The sequence below is a fragment of the Chamaea fasciata genome, unplaced genomic scaffold (assembly GCF_029207755.1).
Source record: "Chamaea fasciata isolate MVZ Bird 193981 ecotype frontalis unplaced genomic scaffold, bChaFas1.0.hap1 SCAF_6, whole genome shotgun sequence".
NCBI lineage: Eukaryota > Metazoa > Chordata > Aves > Passeriformes > Sylviidae > Chamaea > Chamaea fasciata.
The window spans coordinates 58,687,891-58,704,430 of NW_027094091.1; the positions used below are offsets into that span (position 1 = coordinate 58,687,891).

Below are 16,540 nucleotides of genomic sequence, written 5' to 3' on the forward strand. Positions count from 1 at the left end.
ACAAAGTAGATTAAACATCTAGCTACAATATTCTGAAGATGATACATAGAAAACATCAGTGAAAATCACTTGTTATTAAAGTGCCAACTTCTGCAATGCCTGAAAACCTCTACAAGCAAAGAGAAGTGATAAACTGTGGAGCTGGATTATCTCCTCTGGTGGTAAAATCAACAAAAGGAACTGAATGAGAAGGGATTTTGTTACAGTCAGGGCATAAATACACTTGCTAAGATTAGACACACAGGTCTTGCCTAGGAACCAGGACCTAGAAGCCACAAAACAGTATGAATCAACTTTGTAGATTGCCTTTGATATGTAGTTTCCAGTGCTGATTACAGGCAAAGTTACGCAGACAAAATTGAAGCTCAGGTGGGTAACTTGGCTGCAAAGTTACAATTTTTTTCCAAATGGTGCCACGCTGCATGGGCATGCCTGGCCTTTGCAGAACAAGTCACATTTCTTAGTTCAAACCCCAGCTGAAGGTTATTTGGACTAACCTTTTCCCATTTGCTCAGAAGCAGGTCACAGAAGCTCGGGGTTTAATCCCCCTTTCGTACCCACCTTTTGCTCTCTGAGCTGCTTACTATTGCCACAGGACAGCGCTCAACTGAGCGCAGACGACTCATGCAGATTAATATTTAAATATACATATATATAAATATATATGAATTTAATGTATTGGCTTTGTCTGTGACTGAGTACAGGTTGGAGAATCTGGTGCCAGGGTTAACAGTTGGCCAGTTTCAAGTTGTTTTGCTGGGTGGTAGGATACGTCATGTGCGGAACTTGCTCTGACTTCTGAAATCTCTAGCTAGAGATGGGATGCAGGGAAAGGAATTTTATACAGCCTCTGGTACAGCAAAGCTAAAGGGGAATTCTCCAGCTTTGACCAGGAAAATTCTCTCTCCTCAAAGTAAATTTCCTGCTGATTTCAAAGTCTGTAGAGCAACTGTGTTTTACAGAGTAAATAAACATGAAATTGACTTCTGGTCTGTAAAAGTAAACTACTTCTATATTAAGAGACTATTTACAGAGAGGTTGGGATTAGATCTGCTGTGTGTAACTGCCAAGGAAATTCCTGGTGACACTTCAAAATGGTCCTACAGCTTTTGCTCTTTTTTTTTTTTTTATTTTTGGTTCTCCTCCGATGTTATGTGTACCTTTAATAAGCTCTGTAAGCCCCTGTTAAAAATGGCTCATAGTGCTTCCATTGGTGTGTATGTTTTGCCTTTTCCTTGCCACCTTGTTACCCCTACAGAGTTATCTGTAAACAAAGATGTTTTAAAAGGCTTTCCAAGATGAGTAATATAATATAACCCCAAAACAACCCCATGTGCAACCGAAGGACATTTGCCGTTACAGTTTAGACAATGAATGTGATTAATATGCAGTCCTGTATGGAAGTGACCTATGCATTCACATTGTCTTCTTCCAAAATAGGGTTGACAAATTAGCAGCTCACTTTGCAGCAAGCAAGGTCACATCTATGAATGAAACCTTGCTTATAGCCTAAATCTCCAGACACTGTTAAAATGTGATTATCATTCATTCTTGTGATATTCTTATTCTTTAAATATACATTTCCTCTTTGAATAGAAAAGAGCTTGCATTTCTCATGTCCACTTAATTAATCAGTTCTCTCACCTGACTTTGCTTTGGTCTTTTCCTTTCTCTTTTATTGTGGTAGGCATCATAAATTCTTGGCTGAAATCTCTTCCTGCATCTAGAAGAGCTCCTATGAGGTTTTGTTGCTTGGTTGGTTGTTTAGAAGCAAGCACGGCCTGTGAGAAATTTCAAAAGGAAACTAAGAAAAGTTTGCCATCATATGCAATGTCTTTTTTCCTTCTGTTACCTGAACTCTTTACCTTCCTGGCTGTAATCAGTGACACTCAAGTTACTTAGAACATTTAATAGGATTTAGAGGTGAGATTCAGTTCAGAATTAGAGTTTACAGTGGGTGGTTTTAGAAAAAAAAATGCATTTGGCCTTTACATTTAGCCCATTGATTTAATCTTGAAAATAATAATACATAATGTTGCTAAAGGAGGAAAAAAACTCACCATAAACTTGGGGTCTGTTTACTGAAGATTTTATTTATGGAAAATATAATTTGAATAATTCAATAAAGAAATGTTTACTTGTCACACTAAGGATACTAAATATGAGTATTTAAGCAATTAGATGATTATTTGCAATGATTTTTTTCAAACCAAGAATGTTAAAATGCTTTTAAAATATTCATACAATAAAATTTCTCAGCATCCCTCTGAGATTCCATGTCCTACTTCATCGATGCCTAAAATTGGTAACCAGAATTTTAAGCAACTTGACCAAGAAGCAGAGAAATATATCAGTGAAGGTGGAATAAGGAAGATCTTCAGCCCTTAGTGATCCAGCTGTGCCCAGGTGGCCAAGAAGGCCAGTGGCATCCTGGCCTGGATCAGCAGTAGTGTGGCCAGCAGGAGCAGGGCAGGGATTGATTGACCCCTCTACTCGGTGCTGCTGAGGCTGCACCCCAAATCCTGTATCCAGTTCTGGGCTTCTCACTACAAGAAAAAGAGGTTGAGGTGCTGCAGCGTGGCCAGAGAAGGGAAATGGGAGCTGGGAAAAGGTCTGGAGAGCCAGTCCTGTGAGTGGCAGCTGAGGGAGCTGGGGTTGTTTAGCCTGGAAAAAAGGAGTCTCAGGGAAGACCTCTCTACCCTGCTGAAAGGGGGTTATAGCCAAGTGAGGGTCAGTCCCTCCTCCCAAGAAACCAGAGATAGGACAGGGGGAAATGGCCTCAAGTTGCACCGGGAAAGGTTTATATTTAATATTAGGAAAAAATTCTTCACTGAAAGAGCACTGAAGCTTTGGAAGAGGGAAATGCTGCCCAGGGAAATGGTGGAATCACCATCCCCAAAGGTATTTAAAAGATCTGTAAATGTGGCACTTGGGGGCATGGTTTAATGATGGACTTGACAGTGCTGGGTTAGCAGTTGGACTGGATGATCTTAAGGGTCATTTCCAATCTTAACAATTCTATGATTTCATAATCTCATTATGAAGCTGTTCTTACATTAACACTTCTTGATGAATGGGAATATGAGACTGAGTGTTGTTGAATATTGTATTATCTCTATACAACTTAATGTATCATAGGGAAATGTCCGAGTCCAGGATCTGTAATAAATCTGTGTGTGTATTTAGAAGGCCTCAGAATTATCTACCAGTTCTGATAGATTATATGAAAATGCCACACAGAAGTTCAGTTACTTTTTAGATGACTTTGTACACTTCCCAAAGGATACCTTTGTCTTTAAGAATATTTCTGAACATCTATTTAAGATTTTTGACAGTAGTAAAAAAACATATGAATAAAAGCCATATAAAACCAATGTTAAACCTGAAACACAAAAATGTAGAGAAGAAAAGATCCTCTTTTTCTTACCAAAGAAGACTTAAATGTATCAAAACCTTTCTAGTAAGGTCCTGGGAAAGGAACCATAAAGCCTCCTCATAGCTGAGATTTCATATCAGTCAGATGCTCAGATGAGTGTTTTTGCCTTCATATCCAGTAATTTTTTTTTCTTCCAGATTAGCATCTTTCTGCAGGACATCTCTAGCACTTTGCTAATATTCCACAGACACATTCCTGTCCCTTATGTAGGAATACATGAGAGGAGTGGGATGCTACCTCCACCCAGAGCAGCATGAATGAAGTTGTAAAAATATTCTCAAAATAAGTAAGTACGTTGTGCAAACCTACTTTTTATGCTGTAGTAAACACCTTGGAAGAGCTAGGATACCCTCCCAGCAGATTCCTTCTGAAGTCAACTGAGATGTCAGCCCTTTTGCACTCCAGTAAAATTCAGCTCCTGGTTATAACTGGTTATTCAGTGACATGAGGCAATGATCCTCTCCCACTCAAGCTGGATAAGAGATGGCCACATTAAAGAAATAGAGTATGGGGGGGTTTTGTGATATAAATAAATGCCTACCTCTCTGTGCCTTTACTGGTGGATTACATAAAGGTCTCCAGGCTCCTTTCTCATCAAACTCCCCAGGTGTGATTCAGCATTTTTTGAAAAGAAAGGTTTCCAAACCAGAGCTCAATGGATACACAGCTGAAAACCTAAAAAGGAGGAGGCATTAGAACACTTACAAATTGTATGTCTTTGCTAATGAATCTACATTGCAAGATATTTGTGAACTTGCTTTTTTTCCAATAGTTCAAAGCTGTCATGTTGACTTCTATGACTCATTTAGGCTTTGCATATGGCAAATTTCATCTATCCAATACCTCTGTCACTGAATAAAAATAGCTTAAAATTTAGATAATTTGAAGGGAAGAAAGGCATGATTTACAGACAAAAAATCTTTTACTCATGTATTTTTTTCTAGTATATATAGAAAGAAGTCATTAGGGTTTTAAAAACATATCTATTACCTTTTTTGCTGCTAACCCCATCATCATTTTTGTATAATCATTAATGATTTTAATTCCATTTGTTGCTGTTTCATTACAAAACATAAAAATTCTATATTTTCAATAGAAATGGCTGTCTGGATAGTTACTATAACTCTGGTTGAACAATCCATGATCTAGGATTAAATGGATCATTTACTCTGTTGTCTTACTTAAAAGTATGATTATTCATATGGTATTAAAAATAGGAAAAAGTGTAGGAACTTGAAAAGACCCTGAAGAATCATGTTATTTCAAATGTTAAATAACTTTAAAGGACAAGTTTCCAGTAAACCTTTCAAAGATCACTGGCAACCATTATTTTTTATCGTGAATTACCAATATAATTAGAAATTAAAAATTAGGTGCTTTCTGAGACATCTACTTCAGCAAAGATGTCTAAAGTAAACTGATGCCCCAAACCTGATGGAAAATAGATATGAAAACAACAATGAAACAATGAAACCTATTCTGAAACAAATTAGCTGCTAAAGGACTTTCTAAAAAATATAATTTTATAATATGATGGTTACTGAAGCAAAGCCAACTTCATAGAATTCTCTCATCTACACTCCTATTCCTTGATGGTTTTTTTCATCCATCTGGGGCCGCTGCCCTTATTTGAATCCAATATTTGCAAATTTGAATCTGGGCAATGTTCTTGGTAGAATAATAACCCTCACCTCCAAAAATGTCATGGAGCATGAAGTTAAGATTGCATACTTAGGTTGCTCTGAGAACAAACCCATTGTATAGTGTAGCTTTATTCCAGGAGCATCAGCAGGCAATAGAACAACTGCAGAGAATGAAATGAGTAATAATTTTCCCCCTTGCTTTCTTCCGTGTCACAGTTGACTTCACTGGCTTCAGGGGCCTTTTCATCCAAGGAATGATTTCTTGTAAAACAGGAGGAGAATGTACAAATGTCATCTATTGATAATATGACCAAGATGCACCTCATTGCATCAGAGCAGTTTGTGCAGGTGTCAGCAAAAGGACAGAAGTTTTTGAAGCCCACAAACCTCTTTCACAACCAAAAGGGTAGCAATATATAAGCACCATCTAAAAGCAATGTTGTTCTAAGAAAAATTATTTGAGCAATTAATTATGTTAATCAAAGTTAAGCTCAGAGTGGCATTGCAGCAAGAGAAATGCAGCAGATTTAGAAGCTTTGTGATACACAGAGTAAAATAAGTGATTGTGGCTTGTGGGAGGTAGGGGCTGAACAAGGGACTGAACAAAGAACGCCTTGCAGGAAACCACTGGGTGTAAAAAAGACCTGACTTTACATTGGATCTGTGAATTCCAAAACCTAGAAGAAGCAGGAATTTTCTTCTTAGGTTTACTGGCTGGACCTGGTAACTCCCTTGAGGATTTTGAAAATCATAATTAATGCAGTAGAGAATGGTGACGCTGTGCAGAAATACCCTGAAGATTGCAGAAGTAGAATGACATGTAGAAATAAATTGTAAAGTCATATATAAATAAGGATTATTTTGCACTCTGAGGTGGAGTAGAACTCACCAGTTGGATAGAAAAGAAAAAAAAGGAGATGATGAACTTTTGATCAGAAGTTACGGCCAAGCCACAAGAACAGCAAATGGAGCCTTTCAATTTCTTCTTCATCTGAAGATCATGTGGCGCAATATTTAAATAAAAAATGGTGCAGGGAGACTTTCAAAATAAGAAATTGCTGAATGCAACATATTCTTTTGAAGAATAATCAAATTTCATTTATTTAAAAGTAAGCAAGCTGCTATTTGTGCTCTGTTGATTTGTTTAGGGTGAGCATGGATGTGGATGCATATCTCGCTTTCAAAGCCTGTATATGGACCTTATCCTTGTTGCTGCTTGGCTGTGGAAGTCCTGGGCCATGGTGATATTTCCAATGATAGACTTTAAAAAATGTCAGAGCCTTTTCTTGTTTTGTACTGTACCAATACAGGGATGGAGATGATCAGGAAGGGTTGCAGAAATTGCTGATGAGAATTTTATAACGTTATTTAAAGATCTGTCACCTAGCCAGCTGAGAGACTGAGTGATGTCTCCTTAGAGTGTTTTCACTCTTTTTGTGCTAATATATGCTCTGTGCACATCACTAGAGACTGATTTCAGCTTAGTACTCTGGTACCTTGTTTTAGAGAATTCTTGCATCTAAAGAAAAGTGTTTTTCCGGAGGTGAGAGATCAAACCCAAACCTGGCCTTTCAGGCTTGTGTGACTTCTTTAGTAATTATGGTGTGAATATTTGCGTGTTTGCTGTCAGATTTACTGGAGAATGGCATGCTGCTGTTGTGTTCCTAATTACCAGCAAAGGTTATAGTTAACTTCAGGAAAATTATTCTGTCTGCTCATCAGCACAGTACCAAATGAAGTTGAGTCAATAACATCAGCCCCTGTACAGAAAAGAGAAAGCAGCCACTTGGCTTTCATTTGATGAGAGTGTTGCTTTAGTTTTTAAAATGAAATCAGATACAGTTTTGTGAAAATCCTTAATCTCCTGTTCTCTCTCTATCAGTCAACTTTAGTTGACATGTTTCTGTACTCTTTGTATCTCTGACAAGAAATCTATACGTTTGACTTCTTGCTGCCAACAAAGCCATTTGCATTAGGAGCAGAATGATGTCTCTCAACTACTACTGCCAGCATGGTCTAAATTGTGTGGGAGCTTTGCCAGATTGAACTTTTGGCCTTAATAAAATAATGAAGTGATGCTTTGGGCTTAATTTTTGACAGTGATATTGTAAATATCACATTTATTTTCTCCAGATGACTTAGACTGAGACTATTGCTGCCTTATGACTTCTTATTTTAACGCTTCCTTTAGGACTGCTGATTCTGACAGGTCTGGAAAGAGGAGAAGAATCTGATTTGCCAATAAATAAGGAAACCATGAGAAGTAAGTGGAGAAAATCTGGTGAGTTTCTTAGGTCCTTGAAAGTGAACAATTTGTGCAAAACCAGTCATATTTCTTCCAGACAGGGCAGTAGTCTGTGCTGCTTTGTAAAGGACTGGAAATAATATAGAATTAAAGCATTTGCATAGAGATTGTCAAGTGCAGCCAACTCTTATTCTTCAGAAGGCAGAACCTTAAGCAAAATAATTTCAAGGTCAGTAGTGACTCAATTAGGAATAATTCTTATTTATACTTCTAGCTGAGAGGCAGAGGAGATGAGGGGGGTACAGATGAAGGGGCACAGAAGCTGACTGCTGACAAAAGAAACTATGGCTATAGGCACAAAGTAACCTTGGGCTGTTCCAGAGTCCTCAATATATTTGCTGAGCCTGAATTTGGCACCAAAGAAATAATTCTGAAACTTTTTTTTCCCTTGAAGGAAAATCAGATGCTGGGGTTTAATTGGGAATGAAGCCTTCTCAGAGAACTCAAGGTATTTTCATTATGAACTTCCTCAAACCTCACAGATGGGAGATTTTAAATGCAATACAACCCTTTGGTTCTGTGGAAGTAAGGAGAAGCAAACCGTTCCCAGAATACTCCGTTTTAGCTCTTCCTTGTTTCTTTCCACAATGATAATGGATTAGGTGCCGCAAGTACACTGAAAGGACGTAGTGCTAAATGCAGAGAGGTTACAATCCCAAGAATTCGTCTGGAGGGGGTGTGCCTGCAAATGGTAATTCATCAACTGAACCTGACCCATGTGTTTGCAGAACAGGAACATAAATACTGCTGACAAGCACAAGGGTTGCAATGAAGTGTCCTGGGAAGAGTTTTTTACTAACCATTAAATAAATGTTTGGGGTTTTATTTTTCCAGAATTAGAAAGCTCATTAGTCACTCCTATATTGTTCTCCTACCGTATACAGAAAAATACTGAATAATTGAAGTACAGGGAAAACAAAAACCATTCACGGCTACTCAGTTACAAACACAGAAGGGTTCCATGCGTTTTTCCCTCAGTGATGTAAGTCACTACATCTAGGCTATTGTGTAGGAGCCAGTGGTGAATTCTAATGGTGAGAAAAATCTATGCAAAAAACCTTTCTAGGAACTTCTGCTCTTTTCTAGTAGAGATCTCTTAGGGAATGTGATAGCTCTTACAGGTCTTCATAAAAAAAACCAAAACCAAAACAAACAAACAAAAAAACCTCTATATATTTTCATATCTACACATGCACATGTAGTGTCAGTGTGTGTTCTACTTTATAGAACAGCAATTGTAACACCTGGAAACAAGTAGTTAGCCAGAGCAGATAACAGGGAATTAGGCTATTAATCTGCTTAACAAGGACATATGCCAAAGTAGTTTAAATTGTGCTAGTTTGCAGTCCTATTCTTATGTAAGAGGGATTCAAATTTAGCAAGATGTGCAGGGGTAAAATATTGTATAAGACTATAGTTCATTCAAAGTCCAAATGCAAGTACAGTAACTGTCCTATTTCAGTGCTTCACCCATTAAGAGACAGGCTTGTGGTCCAATGTGAGCTGGGTTTACACCAGCAGGGATGGCACAGACTTGATTGACGTGCAAAGCTACATTTTTCAGCAGATATTCCATCTGTTCTCGTGTCTGATCCTCTACTGGCAAATTACTCATAAGAGTCTGCTGTTATCATACTATGGAAATATTTCTAGGTGGATTTTTTTAAAATTTTAATTCTATTTTAATTGGGCAGTTGTGTGTCCCACTGACACCTTTGTTTTCAATGGCAAGAAAACAATTTTGCTGTGAGCATGGTGGAAATTTTGCCACCCTGCTGCTCATTTACTCTATGGCAGGCAATTGTCAGAGACTTAGTGACCTCTGAAATTGTAGCTCACTATTCTTTGGCCTGGAAACATCTATTACATGGAAATTTTGTGGATTAAACAAGGAGAATAGAGGGAGGATTAATATTTAGTTTGTGAAATATCTTACATGAAAAACTTAGCAGATAAATGATCATCATTTTGTTCTCTTTTTTCTTACTTGGTTTGATATTGTTTTTATTTTATCCCTCCTCCCCTTGGGAAGATTTTTAAGTGGGGTGAAAAAAGGTGGCACCGACTTTACAGCATATCTTTGTAGATGATACATGGGTGAAATACTGTTCAGCCAGTTGCTGAAGGGTGGTGGTTTTGTCAGGATCTGAGGAAAACCCATCTTCTGAGAGCTGTGTTTGTAGTCAGGGGAAGAGTGGTTGTGCCGATATCGGGTTTGGTCAGATTATTCTGCCATCTTGTGGATAATTCGAGGATCTGGAGAATTTTTTTTTTTTTTAATAGTCATTTTAGAAATGCAAGCTTTATATCTCTGTAGCTTAATATTTGCAAGAAGAAAATTTTGATATTAAAAAGAGGATTAAAGGTGAAAAGAATGCAATTTCCAAACTTATCAGCTAATTGTGTTTGTATCCTAATATGCAGCTTAGTTATTTCTCCCTTTTTCATCTCATAAATTAAGGAATGCATTTACTACCTATGACATTTAACAGCAATATGAAGGCAAATTTAAATCATATTTTCTGGAGTGCAGTTCTTTGTCTATCAGGAAAAAAAAAAATGAACACCCCCCCCCCCCCCCCCCCCCCCCGGCCCCAGTAAAACAGAATGAAAAAACAACCTCCCGCTTTTTCCCTAAATATTCCTTTTAGAGCAGAAAATATTCCTTTTACAGCTTGACTGCTGTATCTTTGTATCTCTGTTACTGGCGAGTACTGTGTGACCTGTCCTGCTCCTCTTCAGTCCTCTGGTGGGTTCAGCTGTTTCACAGCAAATTATTGGACATTTCTCTACTGAGAGCTAGGAAGGGCTGCAAGAAGAGCTTGTGCATAACCACAGGATTTTGTAGCTCAGAAATTTGGTCTAGATAGCCATACCTCAGTCTATGTGCTGTTATGTACTAAAAATAAACAGGTGATTTGTGTTGTTTATATTTCTGATGATAAAAAAAAAAATAAAGGCATGGGAAAAGGCTACTTGATGATGTAGATATCAACATAACACATTAAACTTGATGAATCTAGACCCGTATCTTTGTGCAATTCAGAAAAATAACATTTGGAAGGCACTGGGTGAATTCTTGTTGCCTTATTGCTGTTGCACAAATGTGCAGGCTCTAACTGAGAGTAATGAGTTGTAAGGAATGATATCCAAGCATATCATAAAATTATAGAGCAGTTTGGGTTGGAAGGAGCCTTTAAAGGTCATCCAATTACCGAATCCAACCCTCCCTGCAATGAGCAGGGACATCTTCAAGTAGATTGAATACATACACATATATATATATAATATATATATATATATATATTATATATATATATAAAGAAATAATGCCTAGTACCCAAAGAGTTTACCTTTAAAGTGGGCCAGAAAGAGGGGAAGAAGGACATTTTATCTTCATTTTTAACCAGGGAATTAGTACAACGATATTGTAATGAGACTGCTAGACCTTGAACTTGTATTTCCTTTTCCTCAGACCCCTTTCATCTTTACATTTTACATAATGTGAATTATTTACAATGGCAGCAGATCAACTGGAAAATAATACAAGTGAAGGGTAAAAAAAGCAGCTCTAAAATCAGTTTAAAGAAAAAGGTAGAAAGATTTGGAGTTTTTCTCTCAAGCTAGCAAACACATAGAGTCACCTTTACAGGCTACTGCTCCATAGGATGTTTTTTCTGTGATGGAAAACAGAGGGAAAAATAAGTATTTAGAATAAATACTGCACAAAGGATGTTCACAGTTTCTTTGAATGAGGCCCTAGAGGCTGTGACACAAGGTAGCTGCTTCTCCTAAGGAACCAGAGCTTTTTGCAGGAGAAATATCACTAAGTGCCTTGGTCCTCTTCTCAAAGGAAACAGAGCTTGTGTTTGCTTCTTTATTACTAAAAAATGCAGAGGTTCCGAAAGGTTCTGTCAGTTTTAACTCTGTTGCTTAAAGCTGACCCTTCCCCAGGTGTCTTTGTCTCAGAAAGAAATTAATTTTCCTGACGGCTCTTCAGCTCCCTCTGTTCCTTACCTGAGGTACTATCTGTGGTGTTGTGTTTGCAGGAGAATTAATCAACTACAGCAGACTCTGAACTGTGTCATTGGAGTAGTTTTACAGGTTTGCTTTTCTTGATTTTTATGGGGGAAAAGATTTTTGTAGAAGGGAAGACTGTAAGTGGTGGTAACTCCTTAATCAAGTGAACCCAAGTTCAAAAGGTTGTACATGAAAAGACATGTAATTGGTTTTTTAGCTGCAAATGGGGAAATACTTTAGAGATCCCAGACTACTTATTCATCTCATCAAAAGTGGATTTTGTGGTTTGCTGTTGTGGTTAAATAATTTGTTGGACTTCCAAGAGAAAACAAAACTGGAAGAAACAAGCAGTACTGAAATAGAAGGTTAAAAAGAAGAGAAGAACTGAAAGAACTAAAGAAATCACTCTCTGCTTCGTAGGTAGCAGTACGGTAGTTGACACACAAACCCCATAATTTACATTAAAATTTCTAAAAGTTAGTTGGAAGAAAGTTAAAATAAAAATAACTGGAATAACTTTTGAAGAGATTGTAGTGGCAGGGTTTTAAGAATCTCTCACAAACATTGCAGAGAAAGCAGGAGCAAGACAAAAATGTTGAAGTTTGAACATGGTCAGCAAAACCCCAGGCATTAGACAAATCAGATGTGTTGTCCTTGCTAAAAGGCAAATGAGAATTTCAAAAACACAGCTACATCAACAAAACACAGAAGACTTGCAAAATAACTGATCAGAGTAATTGCAGAGAAAAAAAAAAAGAAGTCATAATTTTGCAGAGCTGGAGTAAAACCCTCTTACTCAGGGCAGTGTGATATCAAAAAAGATGCTGGTACCAGCCACCAGGTGTACTGATTTGCAAAATATTAGTTGGATTAGAAGTAACTTTGGTTTTGAGCTTATATAATTCTTCTGGTCATCTAACAAGATATTAAGCTCTTTTGGTTCAGATCCCTACTACAAGGTCCTCGGCCTCTTTGCCTTTAAATACATCCATCCTATCCTGCTTCTCAGCTAATATTTTCTATGCTCTCAAATAATTTTCCCAGAGTAGAGAAACCAAACCATTTTGACAGAATGCTGACAGACATCTAAACAAAACTGCAGCATGTGAGAGATCTCACCCTTTCAGTGCTAGTGGTGAAACTAAGAGTTCTTTAATGAAACTGGTATTTTAAAACTAGATTTGTGATCTTTATTGCTGCACATACCTTGTTCTTTACAAATAAGATACCCTTATTTACATGTGGGTGCTCAATTCTAATTGAGAACAGCTGGGTGTTCTGTGCTGCAGAGAAAGATGATGGGCTATGTGCTACCACTTAATTAAAACTTGTAATGATGCTCAATTGTCATGCTACAGATACTATGATGCTTGAATGCCAAAGAGTGGATTTTGCTATTTAAAACTCTGTGTCCTGCTAGGCTCCTGATTAAGCACAGGCTCTGTGCAGAGCCTACCAATATGTTGTTTCTGGGGTTTGAAGTCTGCATAGTGATTTGTATGTCCAGGCTGCAAAGTTGAAAGATGCAAAGGGAAAAAAGAATCATAGAGCAGCTACTAGATTGGAAGAGATGTCTGGAGGTCACTTTGTCCAACCTCCCATTCAAAGCAGGACCAGCTTCAAAGTTGGATCCAACTTTGTCAAGATCATGCAGCAGAGAATTATACAGGCAGAATTAGAGTTCCGACATGTCTTTGATGTAAAGCTGTTAAACAAGCCACCAGAATCTGTTTCACATACTCCATCTGTGAAGCAGAGATAATTCTTGCATAAATACCCCCAAAGTATTTTGATCTGTCTGGGTAAAATAAGAGCTTGAGACAGGAGCAATTCCCTTCAGTACTAGGGTAAAATTATTTTTTTTTCCTTTTCTTGAAGATGTGGAAGAAGCATAAAAGAAATGTTACATTTCCTGTCAGTATCAATGAGGATTGCAAGTACTACTAATATCCTTTCCATTGAGTAAATAGGTCAGATTCAGATTTTCTTGCTATTTAGAGTTTGAATTGCCCATTTTGCTGTTCAGCCACTTAGGGGAGATGCTGTATTTGTAACTGCAAAAGTTCTGAAAGCTTCTATTTTTGTCCAGTTAATGCAACTATTCACATCAGGGAGGATAGAAACACAATCCTATAACATTATTTATATGAACTGAAACAAAAAGGTCATATTCTAACTGTGCTGGCTTTAGTCTTCTGCCTGAACACTGATGAATAAATAAGGAGACTCAAATTGCTCACGTTAGTGACAATGGCTGAGCAGGCAGCTAAGCCCAAACAAGAATCCCCATGCTGAAAGCACAGCTGCATGTACTGACTGGGCAAAAGGTTACAATTCTCTGGCTTTTTTTACTAGTAACACTAGGTTTAAGTCTTCTACACCTAGCAATTAACTCTCAAAACCCTCTCTAAAATTTTTCTTGTTTTACTAGCCTTCAGTCCTGTTGCAAAAGTGAAGAAATTCACAGGATGTAACTTGACTAAGATCATGTCAGTCAGTTACAAGAACAGGGAAATATTGTTATACCCTCTGCCTTCTAACTTTTCTTTCGGCCTTGTAGTGTAGACTGGTAGAGCAAGGCCAGGGCAGGCATATCAACTGGCATGGAATATGGGGGCTAGGTATGAATTACAGGAATCCTGGCAGATGGGAAAGATTTTGAATAGCAGAGTTAGGGCAAGGGATGACAGCAAGGTTGATGATGAACACCTTTAATATCTGCTACTCACTTCTTTAGTGTTCTTAGCCAAACTTTTGCCATGGTTTGGCCATGAAAAATTTGAGTTTTGAAAAGTAGTTTTTCTTTTTCGATTTTTCAGCTTTTTCCTCCTGCATCTGAATTCTTTGTCTTCTGCCTTATCATTTTGTTCTTTCTGGCATTTGCAATATTTCCTAATTTATTTTCTTCTGGCAGTTTTAATTGCTATGCTGCTTTACTTCCCTGCCAAGTCATTAATGGCAAGACATGTAGAATATGTCACATTTGTCAGGAATAAGTCAGGTTTATGCTTCCTATAACTAGGAAAATATTTAAGTGTAGATGCAATGCTTGTATTTACTGATACACCTCCTCACCTCTATAAACATTCTTAATTTGTTTTTTATTTATTGACTTTTAAGAGGTGAAACGCTTACCTCCTGCAGAAGAAATAGTTCTGTTCCATTATTTGGTCTGTAACTGGAGCTAATTTTACTGAAAGTTGTCGGAGGAGGACTCTTATTAGAGAGTAAAAGAGAGCCAAGGCACAAACGTCTTGTTTCTCACAGCATAAAAAGAGTCCTGGTTTACTCCTCTTTAGAGCTCAGCCATCCTGACTGCAACCATTCACTGACTCTGTCTGCAGGAAACTCCTGCTGTAGGTTTCCCTTGCAGCCCCTGACTGCTGGTAATTTCCTTCTAAACGCTGACTGCAGGGATCAGTTTGCAGACTCTGGCTGCAGGCTTTTACCCAGCTAGACTGAGACTGCAGGTTCCAACAACAGGCTCTGACTGCAGACCCAGACTGACCTCACAGCAGTGATTCTCTCTCCCCAGGATCCTCCTTCTTCTTCTTCTTCATGATCCTCTCTTTCTCAAGGTTTCTTCTCCTTCATGATTTTCCCCCTCACTAACTAACCCATTCCCTTTTATCACACTTATCTTTATTGGATACAACTGCGACTCATCCGGGCAAGGCTGTATTGGGTAACTAACACGGCTGTTACTTGTTAGGGGTGAGGTCACCTGTATTCCCTTCTCCTACAACAATAATCACAAGAAATTTTTTTTGCATTTGTTAAAATGGTACCAGATTTGCCTTTCTTTTCTCCCATAGATTCATATCTCTTAAGGCATGCATGTCTTGAAAGAGGAATACCTCTCTCTGAAGTCCAGAAGTTTTTAGGGACATATGGTCATGTTCAAAGTCCTCTCTTACCTTCAGTCAGGGCAATGCATTTCATACCTCTGCCACTTGATGACTTGCCACTTCTGTGCTCTACTTGCCTCACAGAAGGCACGTTTTTATAAAGCAGTGCAATACCTCTAACATTTGATGTGCCTCATTAATTTCTGCAGCCTCCTCATTTATTAAAAGTCCTTCGTTGTCTCCAGTTTTATTCTTTTCATGATTTGTTATAACCCATCCAATTTTCTCTTAACTGATTTGACTGCTCTAATTCATTCTGCATTTGGCTGCCCTTCTCTTTGCTGCAATAACACACTCAGTGTATTTGTATTCTGTTGCCAGCATTACCCGAATTTCTTTTAGTCTTAGATTCTCTATTAGTCCGTGGTTGCTTCCTATTCGTTGTATTCTTTTCCAGATTTTTTTTTCTGGTACAGCTGATAACGTCCCTCCTTCAAAAGGGATTGTCACAAAAGGTTCCATTTCATTTCTGTTGAACTTGAGTGAGAAATTACAGAAACGGCAATTTTTAGACGGGTAAATGAGAGTCTGAATGTTTAGCAGTCTGAGTATGGGTTACTCTGGTCAGTCTAAAAGGGGACTACTACAGACTCTGGTCTGAGTTAAAAGCCAATGAAATAAAAAGATAGTGGCAATTGTCTGTCTGGTTGTGATGTTGCTGGTCTATTCGTCATGGCTCTGTATTCTTTTTTCTTTGAAATGCTTTCCAGTGTATTTGCCATTTCTAACGACAGCTTGATTCCATTTTTTTTTTAATAGCAGGTGTTAAATTAGGTGAGCTGTACACTGCCTGACACCGAGTAGCTTTAATATTTTATGCTGCTGGGACATGGATGTTGTTACCAGAGCAGATGGACAGCTACTCTCCTGCAAGTGCTCCTCCCAGGTGAAAACAAAAGGCCACCAATCTACTGCAGTCCTTCCATGTGTTTTATAACTTAGGAGAGCTGTTTAAACTCCACCTGGGGTTCAATAGAAGCTCTTCAGATCAAGACCTCCTGCTATGGGGAGAATTAATTTTCATTTGGATGAACTGTCAATACTGTGCTAACCATTGGAGCTGGCAGCAACTTGTCCCTAGCTGATCCTAACAAAATTAGCTGGAGTTGTGGGCTGACTTCTACTGAATTTACATAGAAGCTGTTTATCATCAGGTGCCCACTGCTCAGCCTCTATTAACAGAAACCTGCTGAATTTGCCTTTGCTGGTTAATAGTAGAATTAATCCA

The 16,540-nt window shown here is 38.1% G+C and overlaps 1 long non-coding RNA gene across 1 annotated transcript; it reads right to left on the bottom strand.

Annotated features, from left to right (window-relative positions):
• Window positions 1–999: 999 nt before the first annotated feature.
• Window positions 1,000–14,990, bottom strand: LOC136290709 (uncharacterized). The gene is made up of 4 exons (XR_010721326.1): window positions 14,913–14,990; window positions 3,978–4,111; window positions 1,645–1,781; window positions 1,000–1,264 (listed from the first exon to the last, which is right to left on the bottom strand). It is a non-coding gene; the product is annotated as an uncharacterized lncRNA (long non-coding RNA).
• Between the last annotated feature and the right edge of the window lie 1,550 nt (window positions 14,991–16,540).